This window comes from Rhinolophus sinicus, linkage group LG09 (genome assembly GCF_036562045.2).
Source record: "Rhinolophus sinicus isolate RSC01 linkage group LG09, ASM3656204v1, whole genome shotgun sequence".
Classification (NCBI taxonomy): domain Eukaryota; kingdom Metazoa; phylum Chordata; class Mammalia; order Chiroptera; family Rhinolophidae; genus Rhinolophus; species Rhinolophus sinicus.
The window spans coordinates 87270870-87293528 of record NC_133758.1 but is presented as its reverse complement, the minus strand read 5'-3'; the positions used below and the strand labels follow the sequence as shown (position 1 = coordinate 87293528).

At 38.3% G+C, this 22659-nt stretch overlaps 1 pseudogene; it reads right to left on the bottom strand.

The window, feature by feature from the left end:
- Window positions 1-953: 953 nt before the first annotated feature.
- Window positions 954-3112, bottom strand: LOC109446452 (heat shock protein HSP 90-beta; annotated as a pseudogene).
- Window positions 3113-22659: the final 19547 nt, after the last annotated feature.

The window sequence follows — 22659 nt, the reverse complement described above, 5'->3', positions numbered from 1 at the left end:
TGCCAAGTACCTTCTACTCCTGCCACACTAATCTGTACTTCCTCCAACACAAAACGTATCTCACGCTTTCCTGTTTTTGGTCATGTTAGTATCTGCCTGCAGTGCCTTTCACCCCTCATTTTATTATTAAAATAAAATGGTGTTTTCTTGTATTAAATGTATTAGGGTGACAATGGTTAGTAAAATTTATAGGTTTCAAGTGTACATTTCTATAATACATCATCTTTATATCAGACTGTGTGTTCACCACCCAGAGTTAGTTCTCCTTCCATCCACATATATTTGATCCAACTTTCCCTCTTCTACCACCCCTCCTCCCCCTTACCCTGTGGTAACTATTAAACTGTTGTCTGTGTCTATGAGTGTTTGTTTGTTTGTCCCTTTGTTGTTTTCTGTTTTATATCCCACATATGAGTGAACTCGTATGGTTCTTGACTTACTGTCATATCCTTTGATCGATGATTGGATAAAGAGATGTGGTATATATATATATATACAATAGAATATTACTTGGCCATAAGAAAAGATGAAATACTGCCATTTGTGACAACATGGATGGATCTTGAGATTATTATGCTAAGCAAAATGATGTTTTCTTTAAGGCCCAAATAAATTGATGTTCTCTTCAGGAAAACATGTCAGGCCCAAATAAATTGTTTTCTTCAGGAAACTGTTTTGGGTACTACCAATTGTTATTATTTTTTTTGTATAAAACTTCATCTTCTTTGTTTTGCATACTTTAATTTCAGAACAAAGTAAATGAAAAACTCCACCACACACAACATCCAAACCCGATGTCAAATGTGGGAAGGGAAGGCTCAAGGCCCATGTATCCTGCCTTAGGCAGAAAGACAGGAGAGAAAAAAACCACTAGACATGAGCAGAGGAAATCAGGTGGGCCCGAGCCACTCAGGGCACTACACGGAGGGCATGAGGTCTGCAGGTAGGAACTCCTAATCTACTTCTTCCCTGGGAGAGGCATCCTCATCACCCTTAAGGGGGCGGGAATCTCATCAGGAACAGCAGCACTGGGTTCCTCCGCTGTCACTCATCTTCACCAATGCCTAGGCCTAGCTTGATCATGCGGTAGACGCGGTTGGAGTGGGTCTGGGGATCCTCAAGTGAGCAACCAGAAGAGAGCAGCACAGTTTCAAACAGCAGCCCCACCAGGTCTTTAATAGCCTTGTCATTTTTGTCAGCCTCCAACCTCTACCACAGGGTCTCCACAATGGGGTGCTCAGGTTGATCTCCAGGTGCTTCTTCGCCGTCACGTAGCCCATTGTAGAGTTGTCCCGACGTGTCTGGGCTTTCATGATCTGCTCCATGTTGGCTGTCCAGCCGTACGTGCTCGTCACAATGCAGCAGGGTGAAGACACAAGCCAACTGGAGATTGTTACCTTCTCAACCTTCTTATCCAAGACTTCTTTCATGAGTGTGCAGAAGTTCTCAAACTTGGGTTTGCTGTCTTCCATTTCTTTCTTCTTTTCATCCTCAGGGAACTCCAGACTCTCCTGGGTAACTGATACCAAGCTCTTCCCATCAAACTTCGTGAGCTGCTGCATGCAGTACTCATAGACAGGCTCCATCATTCATACTACCTTGATGCCCCGCTTACACACTCACTCCACAAGAGCAGAGTTGGCAAGCTGCCCTTTGCTGTCACCATGTAACAGAGGGACTTCTGGGTCTTCTTCATGTAACAGACATGTTCCAAAAGAGAGGTCATTTCATCTCCAGACTGGGCGGTGTTATGGCACAGCAGCTCAGAAAGGCCTTGCTGATTAGTAGTGTCCTCATGGATTCCAAACTTTAGGTTTTTAGCAAATGCCTCGTAGAATTTCTGATAGTTCTCCTTGTCTTCTGCCAGCTCAGAGTAGAGCTCAAGGCACTTCTTAACAATCTTTTTATGATGAACCTTCAAGATTTTGCTCTGCTGGAGCATTTCTCAGGAGATGTTCAAGGGTAGGTCCTCAGAGTAGACCATACCATGGATAAAGTTGAGATACTTTGATATCAACTCATCAAGCTGTCCTTGATGAACACATGGCAGACATAGAGTTTGATGTTGTTGTCCTTCTTGTTCTTAAAGAGGTCCAAGGGAGCATGATAGGAGATGAATAGCAATGCCTTCAATTCCCACTGATCTACAGAGAAATGCTTGGGTGCTGATTGGTTTACCCAGTCATTGGTTAGGTTCTTGTAGAACTCTCAGTATTCCTCCTGGATGATGTCTTCAGGGTTTCTGGTCCAAATGGGCTTGGTCTTGTTCAGTTCCTCCTGATCGATACATTTTTTCTTGATCTTTTTTGTTTTCTTTTTCTTATCCTTAGTATTATCACCCTCCTCATCTGAGCCCGTATCTTCAGTCTTGGGCTTCTCCTCGTCATCTTTATCTTCCTCTTCTTTCTCACCTTTCTCTTCCTCAGCTTCATCATCACAGATTTCTTTCTCATTCTTTCTCCAAATAAAGTGTGATGGGATAATCTATGTACTGTGAGTGCTTCTTCACCACTTCTTTGACCTGCCCCTCCCCTACGTATTCTGTCTGGTCTTCCTTAAGGTGGAGGATCACTTTGGTACCCTAGCCAATGGGTTCACCATGGTCAGCTCCTACGGTGAAGGAACCCCCAGCAGAAGAATCCCAGGAATGCTGCTCATCATCATTGTGCTTTGTGGTCACAACCACTTTCTCTGCCACCAGGTAGGCAGAATAAAAGCCAACACCAATTTGTCCAATCACGGAGATGTCTGCACCAGTCTAGAAAGCCTCCGTAAATGCTTTACTACCACACTTGGCAAGACTTCCCAGATTATTTATGAGATCAGCTTTGGTCATGCCAATGCCGGTGTCCAACCAGAGTCAGTGTGTGTTCCTGGGGGTGGGGATGATGTGAATTTTCAGCTCTTTACCACTGTCCAACTTGGAAGGGTCAGTCAGGCTCTCATAGCATATCTTGTCAAAGGCATCAGAAGTATTGCTAATCGATTCCCAAAGGAAAATTTCTTTGTTGGAATAGAAGGTGTTATTGATGACAGACATGAGTTGGGCAAGCTCTGCCTAGAAGGCAAAAGTCTCCACCTCCTCCTCTTCATGGTGCACTTCCTCAGGCATCTTAACATGAAGAGATGCAAATACTAGAGAGCAGGGTGGGCAGGGACTGTGACCGACTCACACACTGTAAGAAGCGTGCGGGGTAATTCAAGAGAGGGTGTCCCAATTGTTACTGACAGTTTCATGCTTCATGCCCCCCATGGTATTTTTTGAATCTCGTTTCCTTTGTATTTATCACATTTTTAGTTTTGTATCACTGGGCTTCCCCAGTAGGTGATAAGCTCTGTGAAGGCAAGGGCAGTATTTTTGTTCATTTTTCTGTACACACCCAATATATAGCACAGGGCTTTGTACACTATAGGTAATCTGTAAATAGTTAGATGAATAAAGACACTTTGCCAACTATCCATTCTGTAAGAGTTTTGAGTTTAGAAGCACCATTTAATTAATTTTGGTCCACTCATTTTATGGAAAACATGACTTATTCATTCACAGACCCACATTGTTAAAGGCTCATTTCTTTTTTGGCTATAAAGCAGTTCTTAGAAAATATTATGAAAAATGAAGTGCAAGTTAATCAGAGAAGTGAAAATTAAATTTTCCCTGAAATGTCCTCAGAATTAAAACTCAGAGAAACCATTCAGAAGGCAAAAATGTGACTACATTTGCCAAATCCAAAATATTTTTAGTAATATTTTATGGTGATTGTCAATACTCTCAGAGCTTAGACACAGACTATGGATGTAGCAGGAACACTTTTCTGAATCCAGAGGAAGAGCTATTTGGAATCGAAAGTGGCCTTACAATTGGAAAGACTGTCTAGCAGAACATACAGCATTTGAGAAGTGGCCAACACTAAATAGATTATCTTTACCCTCTTCCCTAATTATTTTTGAAAGCAAGTATGACCTAATTCATTAAACACTCCCACGTTATGGGATCCTTCTGCCTTGAATTTTTTTTTTTAATGATTATTTTTAAAATTAAATTTATCAGGGTGACATTTGTTAGTAATATATAGGTTTCAAGTACACATTTATATAAAACATCACCTATATATTGCATTGTGTGTTCACCACCCAGAGTCAGTTCTCCCTCCATCACCATATATTTGACCCACTTTTGCCTCTTTTACCTCCTCCCACCCCCTTACCCTCTGGTAACCATGAAACTGTTGTCTTTGTCTATGAGATTTTGTTTCTTTGTTTGTCTTGTTCCTTTGTTGCTTTAAGTTATATCCCACATATGAGTGAAGTCATATGGTTCTTGACTTTTTCTGTCTGACTTATTTCACTTAGCATGATAATCTCAAGATCCATCCATGTTGACGCAAATGGCAGTATTTCATCTTTTCTTATGGCCGAGTAATATTCCATTGTATATATGTGCCACATCTTCTTTATCCAGTCACCTATCGAAGGGCACTTTGGTTGTTTCCATGTCTTGGCCACCATGGATAATGCTGTAATGAACATAGGCGTTCATGCATCTTTACGGACAAATATTTTCAGATTTTTTGGGTAGACACCCAGAAGAGGGATTATTGGGTCATATGGTAATTCTATTCTTCATGTTTTGAGGAGCCTCTATACTGTTTTCCATAGTGGCTGTACCAATTTACATTCCCACTGAGAGTGTATGAGTGTTTCTTTTTCTGTACAGCCTTTCCAACACTTGTTATTATTTGTCTTGTTGATGATAGCGATTCTAACCAGTGTGAGGTGATATCTCATTGTGGTTTTGATTTGCATTTCCCTAATAGCTAGTGAAGTTGAGCATTTTTTCATATATCTCTTGGCTGTTTGTATGTCTTCTTGGGAGAAGTGTCTGTTCAGGTCCTCTGCCCATGATTTAATTGGATTGTTTTCTTTTTGTTGTTGTTGTTGAGTTGAAAGAGTTCTTTATATATTTTGGATATTAGCCCCTTATTGGAGGCGTTGTTTGCAAATATCTTCTCCCATTTGGTTGGTCACCTCTTTGTTTTGTTGATGGTTTCTTTTGCTGTGCAGAGCTTTTTAGTTTGATATAGTCCCATTCATTTATTTTAGCTTTTACTTCCCTTGCCTTTGAGGTCAAATTCATAAAATCCTCTTTGAACCCAAGGTCCATAAGTTTAATACCTATGCTTTCTTCTATGCAGTTTATTGTTTCAGATCTTATGTTTAGGTCTTTGATCCATTTTGAGTTAATTTTTGTATATCGTGACAGATATCAGTTTAGTTTCATTCTTTTGCACATGGCTTTCCAATTTTTCTAGCACCATTTATTGAAGAGGCTTTCTTTTCTCCATTGTATGTTTTTGGCTCATTTGTCATAAATATATATGTGGGTTTATTCCTGGGTTTTCAATTCTATTCCATTGGTCTGTAAGTCTGTTTTTCTGCCAATACCATGCTGTGTTGATTATTGTCACTTTGTAGTACAAATTAAAGACAGGGAGTGTGATACCTCCAGCCTTGTTCTTATTTCTTAGGATTGCTTTGGCTATTCAGGGTCCTGTGTGATTCCACAGAAGTCTGAGGATTTTTTTGTTCTATTTCTTGAAAAAATGCCATTGGGATTTTGATGGTGATTGCATTTAATCTGCATATTGCTTTGGGTAATATGGTTATTTTAACTACAAGGTTGATCACAAAATACAGTGAATGTTTAAATAAAAAAATTATTACAGTAAAAGACACATTGCCATTAATCCACCTAAAATACTCCCCCTCACTTCAAACACACTCATCCCATCATTCTTGCCACTTCCTGAAGCAGTTCTGGAAGTCCTATATTGTGAGTGTCTTTAGTTGGCCTGTCGTGGCTGCCTCGATGTCCTGAATCATTTTGACTTTGGGGAAGAGCCAGAAGTTGCATGGTGCCATATCTGGTGAATAAGGTGGATGAGGACACACCGTAATGTTTTCATTTGACAGAAATGCCATACCAGAAGTGATGTGTGACACGGAACATTGTCATGATGGAGGACGATTTATAGCACACTTTAAAACACACCTTCTCTCAACCGTAGCTCACACCCGACTGACTGCACCAAACAAGTTGAAACTTGTCACACACTGTTACTAAGGTTCAAGGTGCCACTTCCTGTATTGAAGGTCCCTGCCTTTCCATTGGATGGCATTTTGCAGCAGCATTCACCATATTTTGTGACCACAGTGGAAAGGTTCCATTTCATACATTGCTCTGGTACAGCAATTTCTGTCAAATAAAAACATTATGGTGTGTTCTTATCCACCTTATTCACTAGATATGGCACCATGCAACTTCTGGCTCTTCCCCAAAGTCAAAATGACCATGAAAGATAAATGTTTTGAATTAATTCAGGACATCGAGGTAGCCGCAGCAGTGCAACTGAAGACACTAACGAAAGAGGACTTCTAGAACTGCTTCAGAAAGTGGCAAGAATGATGGGATAAGTGTGTTTGGATCAAGGGGGATTGATGGCAATGTATCTTTTACTGAAATAAATTTTTAAAAATTTAAACATTCACTGTAGTGTTTGATCACACCTTGTAGGTATGTCTGCCTCCAAAACTTTGTCCTCTGCCAGGCTGTACTGCCAGGTGAGGAATGCAATTAGGCTAAGAGAAAAAGATGCATGCCTTTCTTTTTTCTTTTCTCTGCTCATTGACACAGCAGAAGATGGGTAGCATTTCTTTAGTGTAGTTATATTTATGATTCATAAATACAGATCCAGACTTGTGCAAGTATATGCATTCTAGTTTCCTCCTCTATGAGCTTTAACCATGTTGAATAAACAATGGTTTTATAGCTCTTGATACACAGGGATGAAATTGCTTAAGACATGGATGGCAATGGTTTTAAAATACGTAATGTTTTAAGTCACCAGAGCTGTGACTGGCTGGAAGGCCCTCACATTGCCTTTGGGTTGTCTCATATGTTTTTCCTCTTAGATTCTAAGCGGCTCAAACACAGCTACCCTTTTCCCTTTAAGACTCTCTACTAGTCAGCATAAATAAATGAGTACTTTAGGACAATGGTATCAGGCTAGAAATGGTGGTGGCCCAACTATAGACAAATTAGAGCTGCCTAGACAGAGCTTCTCAGTCAAAAAGTTATACACACATAACTCTTACTTTGTGTAGGGCCTACTGTATGCTTTATTTCACTAGCTTTGCTTTGCTTTTTGGAGGGTTGCTTTTAATTCCTTTCTCTTTTAGTTTGGCAGCTACAGTCAATCCTCTCCTCCCCTGCCCCAGGCCTACCAGAATAAGGGCACTTGATTTCTGCATCAAAAGTCCAATAGTATATAGAAAGTCATTCATCGAGAACTAAGGGGCCTGTTTAAACAGTGGTGGTCATGCAAATTAGTGTGATTGCTGGCCCAGGTCCTGAAAGAAATTAAGTTGAACTGAATAGAAACCAAGCTATGAGAGTTTGATTTTAAATAAGGTTTGAAAGCACACATTTCCACTCTGGTACCAGATTTTTTTTCATGTCACTATCGTGAATTGCTACCAGTTGCTTGAAATTAATAAACTTGTGTGTATAATAGGGCTATAGAGATTTGTTGAGTTTGTGGTAATAGCATTGTTGGCAGGGAGATTAATGTTTTTAATTTATCTTCACTGTTTTGTTAGACAACATGAAATGATTTTGAGATACACCTTTACTATTAGTTTTGTAAATTCTCCCACACCTGCCTCTCCCACCCTGAGAGCTAGAGAAGGAGCAATAAAATGAAAGCCTTTTCTGGGGCCAGGATTCATTTGACTTTGAATCTCTGGGTTAGTTTGACCAGAGTTTTGTTTTGTTTTTTTAATTGAACTATATTTGACATATAACATTATACAAATTTAAGGTATACAACATATTGATTTTATACTTTTATATATTGTAATATGATTGCCATTGTAGTGATAGTTGGCACTTTTATCACATCACATAATTATTTCTTTTTTGTGATAGCGATAATTAAGATCTAGTCTCTAAGCAAATTTGATGACTATAATACACTATGATTGTCTATACTGTATATTAGACCTCCAGGAGTTATTTATCAAATAGTTACAAGTTTTTATTATTATTATTTTATAAATATTTTTTATTGGGGAAGAGAAACAGGACTTTATTGGGGAACAGTGTGTACTTCCAGGACTTTTTTCCAAGTCAAGTTGTTGTCCTTTCAATCTTAGTTGCAGGGGGCAGAGCCCACCATCCCTTGCGGGACTCAAGGAGTTGAACCGGCAACCTTGTGGTTGAGAGTTCACTGGCCCATGTGGGAATCCAACCGGCAGCCTTCGGTGTTAGGAGCATGGAGCTCTAACCGCCTGAGCCACTGGGCTGGCCCCAAATCGTTACCAGTTTTGACCAGAGTTATTTTTAAAAGTGCCATAGATTATTTCCCTTCAAACTCGTCTTTCTCTGACTTTGGCTGTTCTGCCCCACCTCTTCCAACAATGGCCAACTTGGGCAATTGACAGGGACAAGCTCTGAAGTTCTGAACTCATGCAGTGAATAACAGGAAGTGGGGCAAGATACCTTTGGCTAATCCCTCTGAAGTCCCACCCACTGTCATTAATTTCCTTGCCCTATTTCTACTTGGCAGCCACTGCTCAGCATCTCAAAGAGATGGTAACAGGATTTAGTGGGACTTCCCTAAATCTCAGTGTCATGGTATCATTAAACTCTCATGATTCTATTTCCACTTATATTTATCTTTTATTCTCATGCCTAGGATGAATTTATAAATAACATCAAGATAATGTCTATGTTGAATTAGTATGGAGGATATGAAAAGAAGATTCAAAGGGGAAGGCATGACCCCCTTCCTTATGTTGAATTTTAAATTCTGAAATATATATAGAAGAGTATATATAATGTGACTGTACAGTAAAAAAGCAATAAAATGAACAGCAATGTGTTCTCCACCTTGCTTGAAAAATAGAACATAACAGTATCTCTGAATTTCCCTATGTCCCACCACCTCTTGCCTTTCAGAGATAACCCCTATCCTAAATATTGTGTTATTAATTTTCTTGCTTTTCTTCATTGTCACACCACATATGTATGTATTCTTAAATAATAAATCACTTAATTTCATGAAGTTTTAAGCTATATATAAACTGAATCATATCTACACGTATGCTTCTATGACTTGCCTTTTTTTTGCTCAACATATGGTTTTGAGATTAATCTGTGTTGTGCATAGCTAAGTTTTGTTTATTTTTATTGTTGTATAGCAGTCTATTGTTTTACCTCAATTTTTAAATCTATTCTCTTGCTGATGGATATTTGGGCTGCTACATTGTATATTAATATCATATTAAAATATTACATAGAAAATTTCTCAACGAAATATTTTCAAATTGGTTTATCAGATTGCCTTTTGCTTGAAATGGCTATACACAATTCCTTGTTAAGACTTTAAATTTTTTCTTTAGGTGGGGTAATTTCTTTTCTTTTTCATTAGTTTAAGGTGTACAAAACAATGTAATAGACATTTACAACCCTCACAAAGTGATAACCCCCCAAATAATGCTCCTTGGACATCGTATATAGCTGTTACAATTCCATGACTCTATTCCCTATGCTGAACTCCACATCCTGTGACTGTATATATGTGTGTGTGTATATATAATTAAATAATATGTATTTAATTATAGTTGACATTCAATATTATTCACCTTCAGGTGTACACTGCATCTACACAGTCCATGAAGTGGTCTCTCTAATAAGACAAGTGCCCATCTGACACCCTACACAATCTTTACAACATTATTGATTATATTCCCCAAACTGTCTTTCATATCCCCGTGGCAATATTGTGGCTACTAATTTGCATTTTCCAATCCCTTTACCTTCTCCCTCATCCCCACCCACCTCCCATCTAGCAACCATCAGTTTTTTTCTCCACGTCTCTGAGACTATCTGTATAGTTTGCTCATTTATTCAGTTCTTTAGATTCCACATATAAGTGAAATCATGTGGTACTGATGCCTCAGCTTGTTGATTCTTACCATGTATTTTTTCCAGGCACTTTGTGGACATCTTATGGTGTCGACACCAGAATGAAACAATTTCGCAAACTTAATTGTCCGACCTCATATATACAGACACACACATATTGCAATCTGTTAGCTGTGCATGTTCATTCTTTAATTCAGTAGTCATCTGTGTAGATAAGCCAATGTATTACATACTGTTAGAAATCCAAAGACAATAGAATTGACTTAAGCCTTGTAGACTATAAAATGGTATCTGCTAATTTAGTTTGTAGTTTACAATGGAGTCTTTCTCTGTGTTAATTTATTTGATTACAAATTTTAAAAAAAGAATTCATTTCCATTGTTGTTAAAGGAGAAATATTTAGATCTGGTTGTTGATTTAATTGACCTTAATGTATAAGTTTGGGGTTACCCATGAACTAATCTGCCATTTACAAAGCTATCTGTAACAGGGAATGTCCCTGCTTTAAGTATAGTCAGGTAAACTAATTTCATGCAGATAGCTTCCTTTTTTGCTTGTAGAATATGTAGGTGTTGGCTCTTGCATTTTTTTTCATGTTATTTCAAAAACTATTTGTGTGCATCATTATTCAGTTGCTTTAACAATAAATAGCAAAGTTGTTGCTAACCTTACAGAAATGAGGGCTGTTGCAATTCTGCTTTTCTGAACATGAGGAACCAACCTGATTAAAGAAGGGAAACTAACGGCTTCACTTTTCTCCCTTCTTCCCTCTCGTCACAGCTGATCAAAGTCCTTTTTCCTATCCAATCTACCAACGGGGACTGGTTTGCATGAAATTGTACAGTATGTGATTGAGAGGTCAGTCTCTGAAATTCAGGTCCGGGCTTTGAAACTTACCACCTATGTTCCCGTGGCAGGTTATTTCACTTCTTAAAACCTAGGTTTCCTCATGTATGAAAGTGGGTTTAGTAGTATGTTTTACAGGATTAGAGTCAATTTAAATAGGGTGATGCATGAAAAGTAATGAATATATTATCTGACATTAGTTTAGTGTTAAATAAATGTTGAGATGAAGCTATGATCCATGTGATCCAATGTACTTAGTTTCTTTACTTACATTTAATACGCTCCTTGAAGAGGACACATAGGTGTTAGCAACATTTCTAAAACCTCCTTTTGTCTCACATCCATTCCGTTACTTGACTCTCTCTCTGCAAACTCTCCTTAAACTCATTCTGCAGTTATCAACAAAAAGCCTCTTATCCTTTCAGTCTTCCTTCTTCTCCCAGTTCTGAATCACAAAATCCCAAGGGAAGACACATCTCTGGGGAGTTCTGGGGAAGAAACTGAATGGGTTGGTAATCACTGTTTGATGGTAAAATGGCCAGCACACTAATATACAAAAATCATTTTCTCTGATCATGTTTTATCACTCCTGATGCACTTTTAAAAATTGTCATTCACTTGCACGTTATTGTAAGCTTCTGCAGCCAAATAATTGAATCAATGACCAATCCAATTGAAAGGAATGGCAGTTTGGATGGTCACGAGGCAGGTAATTTTGGAGAAGGATGCTCCAAATGCTAAGTAATAATGATGAAAACAAACATGTCATTTAAAGCACGATGGACATTTGTGCTGTATTTTACAATTTTATGAGTGTTTTCACCTAAGTTATCTAATCTGATTCCCTCACATAAATCTTATGAGGTTGGTGCAGTAGACATAATTGTCTCCTTTTAAATAAATAAAGAGACTGAATCATAGGAGACTAGTATTATGTGAAGTGCTGCAGTGAGGGGTTTCAGATAATCAGAGAGCCAGACAAGAGCCCTCGTCATTGAGGAGAGAGGCAGACAAAGTAGAGCTGGCAGAGGGGCACAGGAAGCAAAGGGCCCCCTCTTAGTCTACCCTGCCATGGACCCTGGGGAGGAGAAACATCTCATTTGGTACTGATGCCTCAGCTTGTTGACTCTTACCATGTATTTTTCCAGGCCCTTTGTCGACATCTTATGGTGTCAGCACCAGAATGAAACTTTATCTGCAAAACTCATTAGTCTACGAGAGAAAATTCTATTAACGGTTGCCTTTCTTCTACTGTGATATACAAACACAAATGAGTTAATCAAAGAAAAACTATGTTTTTATAAAAAACAGGAAAGATTTTCTTAGGTGATTATTAATAACTACGAATTGTTAAGTGTGTCTGTTGTGGTTTTACAGCACAAGGACACCACAGTCAAGTAAGACCTTTTATCCCCCAGTAAAGAGCAATGGTACATTTTATTCAATACATTAAATTATATAAACATTAGCCACAACATGTTGATTCAGCTTCACAGGAAATGAAAATCAATACCATCTGTGTGGATACACTCCACATTACCATAGTACACACTGTAACGTGTTCATTGCGTCTCAGCTCCAAAAACTCACTTCATTAGAATGACATTATTGTAAGTTTTAAAAAGTCTCTTTAGCATGCATATAAAAAATCCAAATCAAGAAGTCAAGAGATTTTGAATCTAGATTTCAGCAGCAATTTTCTCCAGCTGCTTTGAGTTTGCCTAGTGTTCAACAAAGAAACTGTCATGAGATACGCGTCTTCAAAGACGGTGAAACATGGACCAAGCGCCTGACGTAGCGCTTAGCACATAGTAGGTGCTCAAACAATATTTGTTGAATGAATGAATCAGCATGAGATGCACTATCAATTTAATAATATTCTTAGGCAAAATAGAAACCTTAAACGTCCCATTGAATGTAAGATGCACGATGATTTTGAAAAGGTGAAAAAATTTGTGATTTAGAATCTAAGAAAAGTAATAGTAGTTCTAGGAAAAGCAGGCATTAAGTAAACCAGAATTTTGGAGGACAAAGAGTTTCTTTTCAGGCAGAGGAACTAGCTAATTCTTTACTATAATTATCCAGAGGGAATATTAGGAGGGGGCCTCTTTTATTTATTTATTTATTTATTTATTTATTTATTTATTTATTTATTTTTGAGAGTTCCAGAAATCTTGAGTGGGAGGGGCTTGGAGGTGACAATCTGGATGGAAAGAGAATGAGTGAACCACTGAGGGACCTGCTTTAAAAAAGCATTTGTTTAGCTAGTACACTGATTTTCTTTAGAGTGTATGTTTATTTGGGAAGGCTTGGACTGGATTGGGAGTGAGGAGGGGTTGATGGTGATTATGTAGAGTGAAAAACTTTTCCGTTTTGGAAAATGTATGAATATATGTATAGATCTATGTTTTGTCTACTCTGTGTTTATCTGCTTGTCTATCTCTTTTTATCTTTCTCTTGTTCAAAGCAATAGACTCAAATTGTTGTCTGTTTTTATTGACAATAACCTCTGTTTTTTCTATATTATTGTACTTCATCAGGCTCTTCCATATTCAGGGAATTTCCCGAGGGAGCGTCTTTGTCTTATCTGTCTCTCCACACCCGCAGCATTAGCATACAGCCTGGCTTCCAGTAGGTGTGAAATAAAATGATTTATTGCAATGGATGCTCTTGAAAAGCCTAGATGATAGGGTTAATTGTTTTCAGCACATTCACGTATCAGGTCATCTTTCATTTTGTGGAGAGCATGATGAAGCGAGATTAGAGGCCCAACCTGGAGTCATAAATAAAAGTCAGAAGAAAGCCTGAGCTAGAATTCAGAGGATGCAAGTACCAGTGGTGTACTTTGCATCATACTCACCAACTTCTAGCAAAAGTCACATGGATGTTCCTTGCAAATGTATTTGTCCTTTGTGTCCTTTGTGGGAATTGGGGCTGTTTTATTATTATTTCAAAAGTTTAAAAGCCAGGCATGAGCTTTAAATTAATTTTTTGGGGGTAGGTTTGATCTTTCTTTGAGTTACTCGCACTCACCTTGTGACTATGGTCACATGTATGTGCAAGACGGCCGGTGACAAGTGGTGTGTGCGCTTACATCCGTGTGATTACATGGGTCTCATTGTTTCTGGTACTTTAATCCAAATTTCTTAACCAACTCCTTCTGAATTGGATATTCAGTACAGCTATGCCAATTCTGCAGCTTCAAAACAAAGTCATTTTTAAGCTATTTGAACGTGGAAAAAAATCTGAACGATTTCTGAAAGCACAAAGCAGGTATTTTCTTCAAACTCAAGTAACTGAAATAACTGAAGAGATTTAGTTCAAATTGCAAATAAATTCGCCTTTGGATTGAGACAAGGCAAGAGAAATATCAGAGGGTCAAAAGGAACATTTTAGAGTAAGTTATAAACAGAATATAGGGATTTAGAATGGAAAAGCTGGACTCAACAATAAGAGGGGGTCATGACATCTTGGTAAGTATTTTTAAAATTTTTTTTTTAAGCTTACTGTGTTAACCCAGGATTTTATTTCCCCTGACTCTAATTGAGAATATTTTAGTGATTCTCATTCTCTCTCTCTCTCTCTCTCTCTCTCTCTCTCTCTCTCTCTCTCTCTCTGTCTCTGTCTTCCCCCACCCCCCCAGCTTTCTATCCCTCCTTCCTGCCCTTCTTCCTTCCTGCCTCCCTGTGTGTGTATTTAGAAGACTAGGGAATGGTACTTTGTACTTTGTTATGTCTCAGTTCACAGAAATTTAAAGCATATAAAAGCCTTGGACCAGATCTCATCACTATTCCCTGCCTCTTTCTAGAACACTGATTCCAAAAATTTCCATTTCTTAGAGGAATTAGTCTGTGGCTGGTATGATCTCAAATTCCCAGGAGAAGTTTAGAGAAACTAATTTTCCAAGTGTCTGACTTTCTCTAACCTCAACAGTATTAATGTAAATAAATAAAAACAGCACACTTGAAAAGCAGGTAAGATGATTAGATGTGCCTGTCCATAGGTAATTAGCACAGTACACTTATGATTTATTGGAAAGTGAGAGGGCAATTGGAATGACTTCTGCTATTCTGTAGCTGCGTGTTGGTGTTAAATTCTGTGTTTTCTGGATCTGTAAAAGTCTCTAGTATGATATCATCATTTTAAGCATGTTTAAATGGGAGTTCTCTAATTAGGGATTTATTCTCATTGCAGTTGATGCTGAGTTAAAATTTACTTTTTCCACCATCTGCTTAAAAGAGTTCCTAAAGCCAATGATCACTGTAAAAAAGATTTATGAGACCATTAATAAATATTTGTTGATCGAGTGAATGGGGAGGTTTGGGTAGGAACATATAATAAATTCACCATTCCTCCAATTCAGTGAGTCTATAGTATGTCAGAATTATACTTTATTTCCTGTCACTGGGAGTGGGGTAGCTCTTCTCACATTGTAGTCATCTGCCACTCCTGCCTAACATGCAACTCTCATCTCCTGGTATTCCTACAGTTGTACTCTAGGTTCCAGCAATAGCAAGTGGCTTGTGTTTCTGCAACCTGTTTTTATACTGTATGCTTGCTGTTGTTTCTCTGCCTGAGGTGTCCTACCCATGATTTTCCTGGGAAAGTCTTACTCAGCTCTGAGTCAGGACTCAAATACTACTTCCTGTGTAAGGGCTTTCCTGAGTGTCCTGGATAACCACTCTCCTCACTCCCCCGCAAAGGTATGCAAGGCAATCTTCTGATTGAATTTACTGGTTGGTTGATGTATCTGGTTCCTCGATGGATTGAGGGCAGGTGCCTTGTGTGTCTGCCTTTTATAACCTACTGCCTGGCATAGTATTTTACACGTGGTATGTGCCCTTGAGATATTTACAGAATGAATGAGTATATTCTTTGGTATAAACCATAAACATAACTTTACAGTGCTCATAGATCTGGTTAGATTTCTTATATCTATCTCTTTCAGGTATAATTTTCTTTACATAAGTGATGTATACCTAAACACATATTTTTAATTTGGGGAATTTAATCAAATTCTAGATTTATGCTGCATTGGCCAATATAGTAGCTGCTAGCCACATGTGGCTATTTATGTTTAAATCAATAAAAATTAAATAAAATTTAAAATTCAGTTCTCAGTAGCCTGTGCCATATTTTAAGTATTCAATAGCTACATGAGGCTAGTGGCTACTTTATTGGACAGTGCAGACAGAGAATGTTTCCATTATTGCCCAAAATTCTATTGCACAGAGCTCCCTTAGAGAAACTGGCTGTCTTTGGTAACGTGTCACTTCTTCTGTAAAGTAAATCATCACATTTAAACTAATTACCTTTGAAAATCTGGATGCTCATATAGCCAGGTTATTTAAATAGTCTTAAAAACATGGGATAGCTATCCATTTTACAAATATTTTAAATAGTCTATATTTAAATGTAAAATATGTTCAGCAAACTGAAATACTGAGAGTAATGAATTAATATGTACACCATTTCATTACCTTTCCCTCCTGAGATACCAACAAAATCATAGCAAAAATAAAATTGTTTTAGGGGCAGCTGGATGGCTCAGTTGGTTAGAGTGTGAGCTCTGAGCAACAGGGTTGCTGGTTTAATTCCCACATGGGCCAGTGAGTTGCGCCCTCCACAACTAGATTGAAAATGAGCTGCTGCTGAGCTTCCAGAGGGGCAGCTGGATGGCTCAGTGGGTTGGAGTGCAAGCTCTCAACAACAAGGTTGCTGGTTCGATTCCCACATGGGAAGGTGGGCTGCGCCCGCTGCAACTAAAGATTGGAAACAACAATTGGACTTGGAGCTGAGCTGCACCCTCCACAACTAAGTTGATGGACAATGACTTGGAGCTGATGGACCCTGGAGAAGCACACTGTTCCCCAATATTCTCCAATTTAAAAAAAAAAAACTATTAGAGGAAATCTGTGTAAGCTTTAAAAAAAAGAAAAGAAAAGAAAAATATCTTAAGTGTTATAACTCCACAACATGAAGAAAGTGGAAATGGAACAAAGATCATCAGTGGACAAGGGAATTCAAGAAATTACTGGAATATAGAAAAGTGGTGAAGTAAATAGGAGAAAGCAGCCTGTACTATATTATACTTAGTAACTTTAGACACAAATGAGGTCAGGAATGAATTGTATAACAAAATGGAAAGATTTATTAAAAGTCTGTCAGTTGGAGAGCGCTTGCAATTTGCCACAGTAAGAGAAAAATTACCTGTATCTGTCGCATTGAGGCATGTTAGAACATCAGGGATGAAGAGAATATGGAAGGAGACAGAAAAGGGCACCTACACAAGGATAAGAAACAACCTGGTAAAAAGCTTATAATCAGCAACACTGGTTACTGGAACATAATGGAGCAAGGCTCTGAAGGTTTCTTATGTATTCGGTACGAGGGCATAATAAAGATATTTTCAGACATGTCCCATTGACAAAGTTTACCTACAATCCACTCCTTCTTAAGAAGTTACTAGAGTACATTCTTACAAAAACAAGGGACCAATAAATACACATAGAGGCTTATGGTGGATTGGACTCCTGCTTCCAATTATTCACCTCTTCCCTGTCATCAATATATACGAGGTGTATATATTGCAATATGTGATATCGAGCCTTTCCATTGTGATCACAAATATACGGTGAATGCTGCTCCTGAGTGCCATCCAACGGAAAGGCAGGGATTTTCAATACGGGAAGTGGAGTGCGGAACCTTAATAACATTGTTTGACAAGTTTCAACTTGTTCAGGGATGTCAGTTGGGTGTGAGCTACAGTTGAAAGATGGTGCATTTTAAAGTGTGCCGTAAATCATGACAACGTTCCGTGTCACACATCGCTTCTGTTATATGGCAGTTTCTGTCAAATGAAAACATTACGGTGTGTCCTCATCCACCTTATTCACCAGATCTGGCACCATGTAACTTCTGGCCCTTCCCCAAAGTCAAAATGATTCAGGACATTGAGGCAGCTATGACAGTGCAACTAAAGACACTCATAAAAGAGGACTTCCAGAACTGCTTCAGAAAGAGGCAGGGAGGAGTATTTTGAGGGGGATTAATGACAATGTGTCTTTTACTGTAATAATTTTTATTTTTTAACTTAAATATTCACCATATTGTTTGATCACACCTTGTACACTCACACCTTTGCCAGGTGACTCTGCACAGCCTCCCACTAGAGTAGGTGGACTACATTTCTCTACTTCTTTGATGTTGGAGTTAGCCATGTGATTTGCTTTGGCCAATGGAACATTAGTGGATGCAACATGAACAGAGGATTCGAATATGCTTCTTTGGCTTGTCTTGGTCTCTCACTCTCTTCTGCCACCTTCCACAAGCAGAGGATATCCAGAGCTGCTGTCAGCACATGAAGAACACATGGAGCAGTCTTACACTCAATCCACAGTCTGAAGCAGAGTGAGAAAAGTAAATGTTTGTTTTGCTACTGAGATTTTGGGGTTGCTTGTTATGCAGCATTGTGGTTACACCTCATTTGGTAGTAATAATTGATAAAAGTTTCAGGAATAATTAATCCAATCTATGAGAGCAGTGACCTCCTATTCTAGAATGATAGCTCTACAGCATATTTAAAAGCAACTTGTCCAGTTTGGAATATGAGGATTAATGACTCTGAGAGGGAGAAATAAGAAGAATCAACAGAGGAGAAGGTATGACTGAGCCTTGGGAACATAGAAAAGGCAATTAGAAAAACAAAAAAAAATAGGAAATCCATTCCAACGGGAATGTAGGAGCACAGTAGTCATAACATTGGACCCTACAGAAAAGGTATCTTGATCCTATCACATTATTAGTTCTGCAGTGAACCACACGTCTATAGATGTAATTAATTAAGCTCTATGTATAGTTTTCTTTCCTCACAGGTGTATACTTATATCCAAACTCACCAAGTTGCATATATTAAATACATACAGCTTTTTGTATTTCAATCATACCTCAATAAAGTGTTTTAAATAAAAAGGAAAAAAAAAGAAAAGAAAAAAATGAGAAAAAGAAAAAAGAGAAAAAAAGAAAAATAATAAACAACATAGACAAAAAGCCAAAGAGAAAAAAAAATTAACTATGGTCAAAGTCCTTCAGGTCACCAAAACCCAATTCCCTGAGCTAGAAGAACCAATAACCTAGGCCTAACTAGGGGCTTATATAGGTGGTTGGGATTCTGTAAAATGGATCTTTATATGGCGTCATGACAAGAAATGGATCTCTCATATCTAGGGATAAAACACAATGGTTTTCTTACTTTTTGTTGTCAAGAACCCCTTACTCTTAAAAAAAGGGGGTGATCCCAAAGAGCTTTCCATTTATGTAGGTAACAGCAATTTTGATACTTACCTTATTAGAAATTAAAGTCTATAGGAGGCTTCAGTGGCCTTTTCATTTCTAGTTTGAAAAAATTATAATAATTTTTGGCTTTTAAAGAGCTTATAAAATTTCCATTTAATTTTTTTGCTTTAAACTCAGAATGATTGGTCTCAAAATGATGGTACAAGTTAACTGGCATCATTTCTTATTTACAGTTTTCCCCAGTTATTTTTTGCAGTATATTCCTCCTGTCCACAAGCCAGAAAGCTTGCTATGTCCATTTCTGCATCTTTAAATACAGAGGTTACAGCTATGGGTCAAGAAAGCAAGTCGTCTCCTCTTCCTTTTTAAGCCAGCAATCCATCGTGCCTGTGCCCATTGAAGGATGGGGGGATCTGGGATCTGGGCATAGCTCTAATACCTCACAAGAGGGAATCAAGAAGCCCCTTCATTTATTCCTTTTCTAGCACTGTTCCTTTCTTTATGTAGATCTGAGTTTCTGACCTATATCATTTTCTTTCTCTCTGAAGAATATCTTATAATGCTTCTTGCCCGGTAGACCTAATGGAGACAAATCCCTTTCATTTTTGTTTTTCTGTGCAAGTTTTTATTTTTCTTTCACTTTTGAAGGATAATTTCACTGGATACAAAATTCTAGGTTGGTGGTTTTGTTCTCTTCAGCTTGTATTGTTTCTGAAAGGAAGTCTGATGTAATTCTTATTCTTGTTCCTCTATATAGAAGGTATTTTTTTCCTCCTTGCTTCCCTTAAGATTTTCTCTTTTGTTTTTGTTTTCTACACTTTGAATATGATATCCCTAAGCATAGAATTTGGGCTATTTACCTACATAATGTCCTCTGAGCTTCTTGGATCTATAGTTTGGTTTCTGTCATTACATTAATTTTTATTATGATATTTTAAAATCAGATTTAAGTTTTTAAAATATACCATATACCATATATATTATTGGGGAATATTGGGGAACAGTGTATTTTTCCAGGACCCATCAGCTCCATGTCAAGTCGTTGTTTTTCAATCTAGTTGTGGGGGCTACAGCTCAGCTCCGAGTCAAGTCGTTTTCAGGGCACAACTCAGCTCCAAGTCAAGTCATTGTTTTCAGGGCACAGCTCATCTCCAAGTCAAGTCATGGTTTTCAATCTGGTTGTCGAAGGCTCAGCTCACTGGCCAATGTGGGGCTTGAACCAGTGACCTTGGTGTTATGAACACTACGTTCTAACCACTGAGCCAACAGACTGCCCACCTGCAGCTCAGCTCCAAGCTCAAGCGGTTGCTTCTCATTGGTCCATGTAGGAATTGAACCTGCGACCTCGGTGTTATGAGCACCACACTCTAACCAACCGGCCACCCACCCACTGGTGGCTCAGCTCTAAGCTCAAGCCATTGTTTTCAATCTAGTTTTGGGGGGCGCAGTTCACTGTCCCATGTGGGAATCGAACCAGCAGACTTGTTGTTAAGAGCTCATGCTCTAACCAACTGAGACATCTGGCCTCCCCACTCATATATTTTTAAAATAATAATGGCACTTTATAACCCAATAATACCCTACAACATCTTTGCATATTTAGTATTCTTTTGAAATATTTTTAATGATCCCTTTCACATAAATATCTACAAACATCCAATTTGCTTTTCTATTTCTTATAAAAAGGGTCTGAACTGTTGTAGCAGCTAATTCTGTGTCTATTTGTATTACAAAACACACTTTTCAGTATTTTGCAACAGCCCCTCCATTCCCCCCCAAAAAGCCTCCAGGCTGAAATTTGACTTATACTTATTTTAGTTGCAAAAAAGCAAAAGAAAAACTTGGATATTTTTGTGCTGGCAAAATTCAAAAGAATCATTAAAATCAATGTTATCCAAGTCACCCAAGTTGTTTTAAAAATATGATTGTTTTTAATGTTGCAATAGTTGGATGGTGGGCAGCCGATGGGAGCAGTATCAGGGTAGAGAGAGGTGGGCTCTTGTTCAGCTCTGTCCAAAGGGAAGCCTCCTTCTCTCTGAGCCTTGGTTTTCTATCTGTAAAATATGCATAATGCCTTCTTGGACTGTTTCACAGAGAAAGAAGAGAAAAATCCCAGATTTTTGAAGCTGGAATAGTTTTGAGAGATAATTTTGTCCTCTTGACCAGAAGTCAGAGACCAGAGTGGGTTGAAAATCTTGCTCAAGGTCAAATATTGAGGGGACACATAGAATCATTGTATTTACATTTGGCATTGACAGTACAAAGCTAATATTTTTATTTGTATAACCTCAGTGAGTTCTGTGTAAACTCATTATAACAGTATGAACCTTGTCGGCCACTTATATTACAATAACATATTTCTGGGACAGCAATCTCCTGCTGGTATGGAAAATACCTGTTTTTAATGTGGGATCAATCCCCATTTCCATAAACTGCCCTATAACTGCATCATCAGTTCCTACAGTTTTCGTTTTCTGGTAAGTTACCAAGTTCTTTGAATATATTTCTCATAATATCTGTAAGTTGAGTCAGTCTGTGACCTGAAACTTAACGAAACAGGAGTTAGCAAAATGTGTAGGAAGGATATTCTGGACATAACAATCCCAATGGATGAAGGCACTGAGAAATGAAAAAATGTTGTGTTCATGACATTACAAGTAATTTGCTATTGGACTCATTCTCTTCCATTAAAAGCATTCATCTGTGCTGTCCTTCCAAAGGTGAAAGGAAGAATCTGGAGGGTGGGCAGTGTGTGGCGGGCATCCTTGATTTCTTCCCCTTCTCACATTTAATAGAAATCCTACTGAGCTGGCTAAGTATTTCTAAAATGTGCCCTCTTGTGTTGCCAATTTTGCCACAGTCTTAGTTCAGGTCATCTCTTCTGCTTAGGTAACTAGTTACTAGATTACCGTTAGCCTCCTAACTAGCTCACTGCCCTTATCCAGTTCACTCACCATCCTGGGGCTGAGTGGTCTTTATGAAACACAACTATTATCATGTTTATCAGCCACTTAGACCTTTTTATGCTAAGGATAAAGACCAATTTCGTTAGCGTGGCATTTAAAGCATATTCTTGCTTTCCGCTCTTGTCTCAGTGCTCTCCTTTCTCACTGTGCTCTGGCCTTCTGACACTTGCACTGCTCTAGTTTCCTGGCCTCTGCAGAGTCACCAGTTCTTCCAGTGATGCCCTCCTTGTCCTTTCCTTCTGCTCACGTGGCTAATGACAATTTAACCTTTTTTCTCCTTCCATCCCTCTTTCCCTCCCTCCCTCGATTTCTTCATTACACAAATATTTATTGAGAGTTTTCTATGTGTCAGTCATTGAAGATGCATCAGTGAGAAAAATGGGCAAAAACTCTGCCCTCATAGACCTTACATTCATGTGTGTGTGTGTGTGTGATAGAAAATGAATGAATACATAATAAATAATATAGTATATTAGGAGATGATAAGTGTACGGATAGATATTAAGCTGTAAATGCCAGAGGAGAATTCAGGGAGAGTTGTTTTAAATATAGTGGTCAGGGTAGGTC